An 11,482-nucleotide genomic window follows, 5' to 3' on the forward strand; every position below is an offset into this window, starting at 1 on the left:
TGTTGATGAAATGAACAATTGATTAGAATGTTATAGTGTATATAAAAATGCATGTTTGTTATATTATTGTGAACAAATAGCAGACTTTACATACAGTGGCGTATCTAGGGTCTCCAGTGCCCTTGTTGAGGAGCTGTATTTGGCAACAACCCCCCCCCCCCCCCAGATCAATGTAAAAATGTAACCCACCCCCCCAAAAAAAATTAAAGGGCATTAAAAGTTTCTCATTTGCCCCTTGTTTGCCCAGTGTAGAGCTCTCTAGTGGGCAATCATTGTCTCAGGTGTGAAAAACAAGAAAGAGAGGGTTGAGAGCTAGAGAGAGGGAGAGAAAGAGGGGGTGTGAGAGAGAGAGGAGGGGGGTTGCAGAGAGAGAGAGGGGCCTGAACTTGCAGAGTGCTTGATGTAGGGCATTGAGGGTGAAGCGGTGCAGGTAAACAGGAATAAGGGAGCCACCTGCCTTGCTGACCCAGAGTGAGAGACCAGAGACATGGAAGCAAGGATGGATGGATCATTTGCAGGAGCTGTTAGTTTTGTATTAAAAAAGGTTGAGCCAGAGGAATGCTGAGGCTACAGCAGTGTTTGTTAGGACCAGAGGTGTGCTGGGGATGCAGCACTGTTTGTAAGACCGGAGGTGTGCTGGGGATGCAGTGAGAGGCAGTCTCAGTCTCCTGGTTTTTTGGCTCAGCTGCTCTCAATGTTTTACACCTGCATGAAGCAGCTCTCAATGTTTTACACCTGCATGAATCCGCCTGCAAACTGGGGGTTCTGGGGTGTGCAGGCTGAGTGGATTGTTCAAAAAAACAATAAACCAATGCCAATGTTTTTGTGACCCACCCCCCTTGGCCTGCGCCCCTGGCGGTTGCCTGTCATGCCAACCCCTTGCTATGCCCGTTTACATAAAGGGTCAATTATGGTTTACCTTATAATTTTGTTACATGATTACATTTTAGCAGACAATATATTGTGAAATGCCATACCTGAGTAAAACTCTCCTCCAGGAAATCCTCATCCTGGCTTGGATCAACCGACACTGAGCCCTCTGCCGAAGTAGAAGGCAGTGTTGATATGGATGGCCTGGATTCCAAGGTGTCGGACAGGAATCGCATGTTATCATAGTACCACAGCCGTGGTACATGTCTCTTCTGTGCACCTGCTCCAGACTGGGTGGAATCTTTTATTTTTTTTACCTCCCGCCTGTAGGCACTGCGAATACTGTTTATTTTTCACCTTACATAATCAAAATTTGCCCCAGGACAGACGGGCTTGTAGAAGGCCACCAAATGTTCCATGGCCTGTTGTTTTAGTTTTTTATTTTTATAATCTGCGGACTTCATTTGCCACAAACACGGCAGTTGCCTGTACTCATCAATGAAACTGATGAGAAAGTTGTTGGTGGTGTAATTGTCCACCATATTGCAGGACAGTATATGCCTGCAAGACACAACACAACACAAAACATATTAAAATAGCATGTATTTTGGCACATAATAAAGATATTCCTAATAAAAGCTGTATAGGGCCCAAAACACACACTTTCTATTAAAATAGTCGTACCTTTGTTTGTGGGGAAAAGTCGTGATTCGCCGCTCGATCGTGCTCCAACCCTCGATATGTCCGCTAGCGAATCGTCGGCCGAACGATCCGGCGTCCTTTAAATACAGCGCAGGCGTCAACTCCTCCTCCAGTGGCGGGCTTGTGCAGGGGTGTGTACGTGCCGAAGATCAGGCCTACATGCGACACACACACCTGAAGCAGTGGAACAATCGTTTTTTAATTACGAACCATGTCTCAACAATCTGGGAGCTCAATTAGTGTGGGCCGAAGTGATTGGGCCACCCGAAAATCAAGGGCTACACCCATGACAAAGCCAGAAATGGTGGAGATGGTCTCCATTTTAGAAAAAATGGACTATGATGGAAAGTTGGCAAATTACGACCGGCCCAATGCCAGGAAAGATGGCATCATGGATAAGGTGGTGGCCTGTTTGCAAAAAAAATTCGGTGTGGAGCGATCGAAAGATCAGATTCGTAAACGGTGGTCCGACCTGAAACACCGTGAGCAGGATCAGCTTTCCCAAATCCATCGGATTTTGAAAAAAAGTAAGTTTTATTTTTTATTTATTTTTTTAATCATGCAATATGTTTTTTATAATTTGGTGTATGTTGTATTAACATGTCTAGATTATAATGTCTATGTAAAAAGTTAGATTACTCATTTTAGTTATCATGTCGTGATTAGATCGATCTATTGTTGATGTTTTAGTATATGACATTAAAAGTCAGGAAGCCATAGTTAAAAATATATGTATTGTGTTGCAACGAACGTTCTTTCCTGCACGAATCTTCTCAGCAAACATTCCTATTAATCACAGATTATTATTCAAACCTTTAAATAGGAGAAAAACGTAAACTCCGTGCCAAACAATGGGAAAGGAGGAGGAGAGGTTTGGCAGCTCCATCTGCAGTTGCGGAAGAAGAGGAGGACATGGGCCCAGATGGTGGCACAGATTCGACTAAAGGTAATTGGTTCCTATGCACTGTCAAACATTAATGTACCATATTTTTCGTAGATAACCATGTACATGTCTTCATATTTGTTACTAAAAGAGCTATCAAGCAGGGCACCATGTCCTAACAAATGTACCTCTTGTGACTTTTATGATATGGCCAATGTTTTGTATTATGTAGATGAAGACATTATGCCTGAGGTTATTCTGGTGGAGCCAACAAGTGACCAGACACCAGAGCAACAAGAAGGTTGGTAGTCACAGATTTTTGTGTAGTGGGATCATAGAAATATGTGTATTTGCAATCATTGTTTAACCTTATATTCTTGTATTCCCTTACAAATTTACATTGCAGATGTTGCATCATGCCAGGATGTGGCATCCCCAGCCAGCTCAGAACCCAGATCTCCTGGCAACTTGCCAAGCAGCGTGGAAGCCACTTCCCAAAATGTTGAGGATCCAGGACCAAGTGTCAGAGAGCCAGTTGTGTGCCCACGTAGGTTTTTTCAGAATGATTTTTATCAGTGTTATTTTTAGCCTCCAATTGACAACACTAGTTCCCTATGGGAGCCTCTTTATTTGAATGGAAGTCGCACCGTAAGTCGGATCAGGATGCTCTGACTTGCGGGGCCACTTGCGTTGTGAAGATTTTTGAGGGGGAACTACACCAAAAAATTGAATAACCCACCGTGGGTGTCCCCCCAAGTTCACAACCCGGCCTTTTGTGTGTGGTATTGAGTTTGAGGGTATGCCCACAACAAAAAGACAGCGTGGGTTACCCCCAAAACCCCTACCAGACCCTTATACAAGCATGCAGCTTGTCAGGCCAGGAAAGAGAACGAGCAAGTGGACCAAACACCCCCTGGACCACAGCAGGACACATGCCCTCAACATGGGGGGGTTTTGTTGCTTTGGGCCAGGGGGCCTCTGCACCGCACACCCAAAAGCACCTTGCTCCCATGTAGAGGAGGACAAGGGCCTCATCCCCACAACCCTGTCTGGTGGTTTTGGGGGGTCATGCGGCCAGGGGGTTCCTAGGACTTTGGAATCAACCTTCAACAAAGGGTGGCCCCCAGATCCCGGACACCAATCACTGTGTGAATGGGTATGGGGTACATAGTACCCCTACACATTAACCACATAAATGGAAGTGTATGTGAATAACGACAGGAGACGTTTATGAAATGTTCTTACATATCTTCATCCGGTCTTCTCCACTCTGCTCTTTGGATCTGCTCCTCTCCACTCTTCTGCTGTCCAATCTTCTGCTCTTATGTTGTCTGCTCTTTTGCCCTAGGCTCTTCTTCCTCCTGTCCTCCTCCAATGCTGTTGCCGTGCATTTTGCCCGTCTCTGTTCTCTGTAGCTTAATATATATACATTACGACCATGCCCTCACAATGACGTCATCATGCGTTCACACCCCTAATGAATATATAGTAAGCTCAGGAGACCGGCAGAATCATCAGCAACAGGATCAGAGGAGGACAGGAGGAAGAAGAAGAGCCTAGGGCAAAAGAGCATAAGAACAGGGTAGGTATTAACTCGAGAGTAATTAAAAATAACCTGGACACCAAATGTTTCTCTATTATGACCTCATGTAGGTGATTCACATTGACTCAGTTGTATATTTTTTTACAGATCATGATTTACCTACTTGCACTTTAGCAAAATTAACACGTGAGGCACTCCAATGTTGCTCAGACCTCGAGCAAATCAAGGAAACAGCAACGGCATTGCAATCAAAAATGCGCGATTTTGTCAACATGATTGCCAAATTTTAAAAAGTTTTAAATACATTTTTTATGTTTTTATTGGTTCCTTTTATTACAAATGTTTTGTAATCTTTTATGATATCTTGATGGCACTCAGTTGTTAAGAGTGTACCCACGTTTGGGAAAAAAACTTGAAAACACCCTAACCCTAACCCTGTGAATGTTTCTTAAAAAAAATTTTGTACATTCAACAATGTGTGTTCCATTCTTTATTTGACTTTCGTTGGGGGGTCGAGATCTAAAGCTGTGTAAAGAAGCATTACATGTATGATGGCTGTCCTATTCCCATATTTACATGTTAATGAAAGCATTTTGGACACTGCCATATGCGAGTTGCTGAAGGTGTCAATGAAATGTTAAAGATCCCAACCGTTTATACGCATATCACAGTGCAATCTGACATTTCATACAGGATCGGATCATACAAGTGGGAACGACTGTGCAATCCTATCCTGATGCAGCTGAATAAATGCATCATGTGCGACTTTTGTGCAAGTGCAGTGCGAATTGAGAAATACACTTTGTATGGCTACATTCACACTGAACACAAGTCGCACATGACCCTTTATTTCTGATGTATCAGGATTGGATGGCACAGTTCTTCAGACTTGTGTAATACAATCCTGTGGAAAAAGTAAGTGGCGGGTCACCCTTATGCGATGCAGGAAGGATGCAAAGTCGCAGACTTCCCGCATCGCATAAGTGTGACTCAACACTCAAGGTACTAGCAGTCCTAGGATTCAATATGGCATTGATATTGGCAGTAGAAATCAGTGTAGGGAGATCAGTGTAATCTATAGTGTATTGCTGGTTCGTTGCTCTAGTTCACTTTCCATTACTTATATATATTACACTTTGAGATGAACAATGATGAAGTTTCACATAACACTGACATATCCTAACATTGGTGGGCAGTGAGAAGGATGTCATAAATGAACACAACATAACAGGTGTAGGTACGTTGTTAATACCCTAATGTATTATATTAAATATATAGTATGGGCAACTTCTGGACAAGAACCACCAATGTAAGGTGACATTAGATGAACCTTGGGTGTGACCTAGTTCTCAATGTGACAGGGTTTGTGTAAATTTTGTGGGGTGCAGAAGGCCCTTGTATTTACACCACTGGCTCAAAAATAACATGGCCATCATCACTTTGGATCAGCTGGTGAGAGACTACAGTAAAGAAACACCCTGATGAATGTATTAACCCTTCCAAAGTCACACATATATAACACATGATTAACCCAAATAATTGTGTTTGGCATATGTGCCCAAATGATTAGAATCCACAATACAGAATCATTGCAATTTTGGTTTAATGTGTTGAAAAATAAGATATCTCTGACATTTATCTTGTGTGTCAAATCTTTAACAAGATTAATGTGTGTGTGACAGTGATTGCTGCCAGGACACAGCTCCTCTCCCCACGAAATAGTCCAGATATTCCTGGCGGATCTGACGGGCCCTGTGTGATGCCAATGCTGACCGTCCAACTTCCATTGACGTCATGGACTCCACTTGGTTAGAAGGTTGGGCCTCTCCACTTGTACCTGGCATAGCAGGGTCAATATCCAGTTGCTGCAATACATAATTTTGTGCATTCCTGCGTAGGAAGTTGTGCAAAATGCAGCAACACAAGACCACATTATCCACTTTGTACAGTGCCAGGTTTATGGACGTCAGGAATATCCGGAACCGGTTGGCCATTATCCCGAAGGCATTCTCCACAACTCTGCGAGCTCTGGACAACCGGTAGTTGTAAATCCTTTGGTCTGGGGTGAGGTTCCTCTGAGGGTAGGGCTTCATGAGATGCTCCCCAAGCGCAAAAGCCTCATCTGCGATAAACGCAAAGCTCATACCCTCAACAGTTTGCTCCCTGGATGGCAGGTTCAGAGTGCCGTTCTTTAGACGACGAGCGAACTCCGTCTGATCAATAACTCCCCCAGCCGAATTGCGGCCATTTTTGCCAATATCCAAAAAAATAAACTCATAGTTTGCATTAACTATGGCTAGCATGACTATACTAAAAAAACCTTTATAATTATAATAAAATGTGCCGGAATTCGGAGGGGGGACAATGCGGACGTGCTTCCCATCAATAGCACCCCCACAATTGGGAAAATTCCACTTCTCCAGAAATTGATCAGAAATCTCCAGCCATTGCTCTGCGTTTGAAGGAAACTGTGGGGAAAAAATAAAAATAAAATAATTAGTGCTTGAGCACATCACATTATTAATTACACACACAGTTGTCTGTTAAATGCTTATGCAACTTGTTAAAAAAATAAACAACAGGAAGGCAAAGGTTTGGATTTGGGGATGTAACATCTACATACATTTATTTTCAACCTCCTATTGTTCTTATATTGTAAAGGGCCATACACACTAAGATTCTCTGAAGACTTTTTCGTGCAGATTTACCTTTTCTATGTAGTGCAAGGGCCTACCAGATTGCATAGGATTTGAAAGTGTTTGTTGAACCTCATATTATTTGGTTTTGGTAAATCGGAAGGATAAATTGTTCTGACAATATTCTAGTGTGTATGGCCCATTATACTCACCAGCTAGAGCTGAGATTTACAAACTACGGCCCTCCAGCTGTTGCAGAACTACACATCCCATGAGGCCTTGTAATTCTCTGACATTCACAGACATGACTAGGCATGATGGAAATTGTAGTTCGTGAACAACTGGAGGGCCATAGTTTGAAGACCTCTGAGCTTGAGCTTTGGTATATGCTGACTTTGAGATTTAGCATGTGGGTGGGGGATGGGTAAGAAAAACTGGGCATTTATACATCAATAAGGGCTTGTGGTCAGTGAAGGTTTTAACATCATTACATAAACATAAACAATCATAGGTGGGAATGGATGGACTGATGTATTTTAGATAAATCATAAACTAGGTAATAAAACATTGGCCAAGGAATAATTGTTTGAGGGAAAGCAATAAAATTTGAAAAATTCGACATACTGTTAACAGGCAATGCGTTTAGGGACACATAGGAGAGAATGGTGGGGTGGTTAGTGGGTAATTTTACAAATGGTTAAAGATAATCTACATCTTTACTACTATGTGCATGCGGACAGAGGGTAGTTTACAAATAATGGCCTGTATCAATTGCTGTACATCCAAAAACATCATAATTCAGGTGAAACGACTAATACATGTAATGTAAAAAATCAAACATACCTTGATATAATCCTTCTGCAAGACCTTGATGATGGCAGAGCAGGTCTCAGGGATGATGACTCCAAGTGCTTGGGGGGAGATGCCTGTGGTGAACTTCAGATCCTGCAGGCTTCTCCCTGTTGCAAGATACCTCAACGTCGCAATTAACCTTTGCTCAGGAGTAATTGCAAGCCGCATACAAGTATCCTGCTTCAGAATATAGGGGGACACCAGGGCAAGAAGACGGTAAAAGATGGGATCCGTCATCCTCAAATAATTCCTGAAGTCATCAGGATTATTTTCCTGGAGCTCCCTCAGCAAGGACATATGAGAAAATTGATCACGGTTAAGCAACCAATTTTTCGTCCAGGAGGTCCGCTTCTTCTTCCTATTGCTCGTACGTCGTCTCAGAGCCAAAACTCCAACACTAACGACAGCAACGGTCGAATTCACGGTCGCCATAATAAATTCTCGAACGATGTCTCGGAAAATAGTGAAATGTCGTCAACCAAACAAATGCTACCGAAATCAGCGCGAGATGCCCAGAAGGGTCACGGCCAAACACTCACTTCCTCTTTTGTAGCGGCGAACGTGCGTGGAACGTAGTGACGTCATTTTCTGTCGGCAGACAAATGTCCTGGGCAAGTTTTGAGCACTTTTCAACAGACAAACAACAAACACGCCAGCCGCGAACATTTGTAGGACGTTCTGTCGGCGGACGATCCGTACGTGTGTACGGGGCTTTAGAAAGACCTCCCATCTCTCAACACCTGGCTTTCAACAGCCATGCCGTTAAAGCCAGCGACTAAAGCAGGATAGAAGATCGGACCTTGATACAACAGATCTTCCCTGAGAGGAAGCCTCCAAGGAGCATCAGCGACCAACCTTACTAGGTCTGCATACCAAGACCAGCGAGGCCAGTTTGAGGCCACCAGAATGACAGGAATCCCATCCACCTCTATCCTGTATAGAATCATCGGCAGGAGTTTCCACTATTAACAGCCAAGACCAAAGTCCCAGCAGGGATCTAGGGCTTATTCCTCAACTAGGCAGAAACAAAATGACTGTTGTAGCAAAATGTGTGGGGTTATGCCTGCAGGGATAGCCCCCATAGGCGTGGTAAAGCTTTTTCCGGACTAGTGCCCATTCCTGATTGGAGGAGCATAACCCAATGGTCTAAAGATGGAGCTGTGTCCGAACGATAGAGAAACTTTTTTTTCTGGTGAAGCCATGCTTTGGGTCTTTGTCATGCTGAAAGATGAAAGTGGTTGTAAACTCACCTTTATCTATAGGTAAACCTTCAATAAGGCTTACCTATTAGATACTGTATATATCTCCTAAATTTGCACCGTCAAGAGAAATTTACATTGCATGCAGCCGATGACGTCATCGGCACATGCACTCTGAAGAAACGGCTGCCGTGTAGTTTTAGAGCCCTGTGCCATAACTGGCAGCTCCCGTGCACATGCGTGGGAGTGACGTCACGCGGGTCTGGCCAGTAATACAGCCGGTGTCCAGACCCCGGAAGGAAGACAGGTGAACACCGCCAGCGGGGACAACGTGGGCTTCGTTTGCAGGTAAGCGTCACATAATGTGCTAGTACACGATGCATACTAGCACATTATGCCTTTACTTTGCAGGGAAGAAAGAAAAAAAATATAAAAAACTCTCTACCTTGACTAAGGCCCCCTATTCCAGCTGAAGAAAAACAGCCCCAAAGCAGAATGCTGCCACCACCATACTTCACTGAGTATGGTGTTTTTTTTGGCAAAGTGCAGTGTTTTTGAGCCAAACAGATCTTTTGGAATTTTGGCCAAAAAGTTCAACCTTGGTTCCATCAGACCATAACACTTTTCTTCTCATTGTTTCTTAAATTTTTGAGGGACGTCTAGTTCTTAGTAATGTCACTGTTGTGCCATATTTTCTCCACTTGATGACTGTCTTCACTGTGTGCCACAGTATATCTAATGCCTTGGAAATTCTTTTGTACCCTTCTCTTGACTAATACCTTTTGACAATAAGATTCCTCTGATGCTTTGGAAGCTCTCTGCGGACCATGGTTTTTGCTGTAGGATGCGACTAAAAATAAAGGTCAGGAAAGACCTGCTAAAACAGCCAACTTTATTTGGGGTTAATCAGTGGCACTTTAAATAGGAGTCAGTACACACCTGCCATCATTTTAATTTGAATGTGACTGCCTAATTCTGAACACAGCTACATCCCATGTTATAAAAGAATAAACCAGCCTAGGTTAATCTAGGACTGGTTATATGTTCCCATGCTGTTCACTTTCTATCCATACTACAGGCGGTCCCTGGGCTACAAATAAGATAGGGTCTGTAGGTTTGCTCTTAAGTTGAATTTGTTTATAAGTCGGAACAGTTACAAAAGTGTAGCTCCAGCCAAAAAAAAAAAAAAAAAAGAAAAAAAAAATAAATAATTTAAATTATTTTTGGATAGCATAGGTAATGGTTAACACCCCTGTAACATTTGTTTTACTGTCTGTGCCCCTGTTCAGAAGATTTCACCTCACTTTATGTTCCTATGACAATTGGATTTTGAAACTTTTGGGTTGTTGTGGAAACCAGGATTGGTGATAAAGCTTCAGTGGAGACATCTTTTTCCCATGAGAACTCTTACAGGAGTGAATTTCCCTTCCTAAGGGGTGATTTCCCATCACTTCCTGTTGTCTACCTCCATTTGTAAGTAGGAGTGGTTTGTAAGTCAGATGTTTGTTACAGGGGACCGCCTGTAGTCGGTGATATGGCAGAAGTCGACATGAGCCCTCAAAAGCGTGAGCCCCTGAGCCATGTATGACGTATAACTGGTTAATTTCCTTTATTTCATTTCTACTCTACTTCCTATTGCTGAGTATATAAAAACGTACATGTCACATTTGTGCAATCACAGAGATAGCATGAAATTTTAGGAGCAGTGCGCTCTGAATTACATGCGATCTCTGTGCGGTGCAAATTCAGCCATACAGTTTGTATGGCTGAATTCGCACCCAACACGCACAGGACCCTTTTTTGGTCCGCAGCAGATTCGGATCGCACGGTGGTTCACACTAGTGCGATCCGATTCTGTGCGAACTTTCAGATCGCACTGCGATATGCGATCTGATCTGGGGGCGGGGGGGGGGGGGGTGTCGTTAACTTTTAATTGACACCCCCAGCATATCGCATATGGCAGTGTAAACTGCCAGGGGTGCGGATGCGATGCGGGAACATTCGCAGCATTCCCGCATCGCACAAACGTGAACCGGGACTGAAACATTGTTGTGAAGCACACAGTATTCTTTTGCAGGGGTTTTTTTTGTAATAGTCACATTAATCAGCATTGTCATGTGAAAACTTCATCTCCCTATGTAGGATGTGTGACCAGGTCAGTGTTTCAAACCAAGAGATGTTCTCAAACAGGTGTTTGCTTTGTGGCAAATACTTTTAATTAGATAATTTTTTCATCCAAAATAGAGTGGCTATTAACAGTAATGCTTCAGCACAGAATATATTGAAAGAACACAGAGTATTGCGTGATAAAAACTTGCTGTTCACAGGTTTATTAGAAAAGGGTAAAACAGTTCCGTATATTAAAGCAGTAAACATTCAAAAATTGAGGGGGGGGGGGGGAGAGAAGAAGAAGCACTATTAAAATCATTTACGGTATAAAACAATACAACGGAAAGACATGGAGACAGTTAAGTGGAACACCAGGAAAATCTTATTTTTAAAAAGAATGGGCCAAGGTTAGAACTTCCATCACCAGGAGAGGGATTTCTCTAGTGGGGGGGGGGGGGGGGGGACAGACCACAAGAGAGGTTTTGGTTGCCATATGCCTCCCAAATGAGGGGGTACTAACCCTTCCCAACTTCATCCAAAACTAAGTATTTAACTGGAGTTCTACTTTGAATTAGTAGTGCATTTGTTTGCATTGCATTATTCATAGGACAGGCAGATGGATAATTATGTAAAGATTCAAATTGTCCATCAGAATTGACAAGTAATGTATCCTTGTTGTTCGGCGGCA

This window comes from Pelophylax lessonae (assembly GCF_965119305.1).
Source record: "Pelophylax lessonae genome assembly, chromosome: 6".
NCBI lineage: Eukaryota > Metazoa > Chordata > Amphibia > Anura > Ranidae > Pelophylax > Pelophylax lessonae.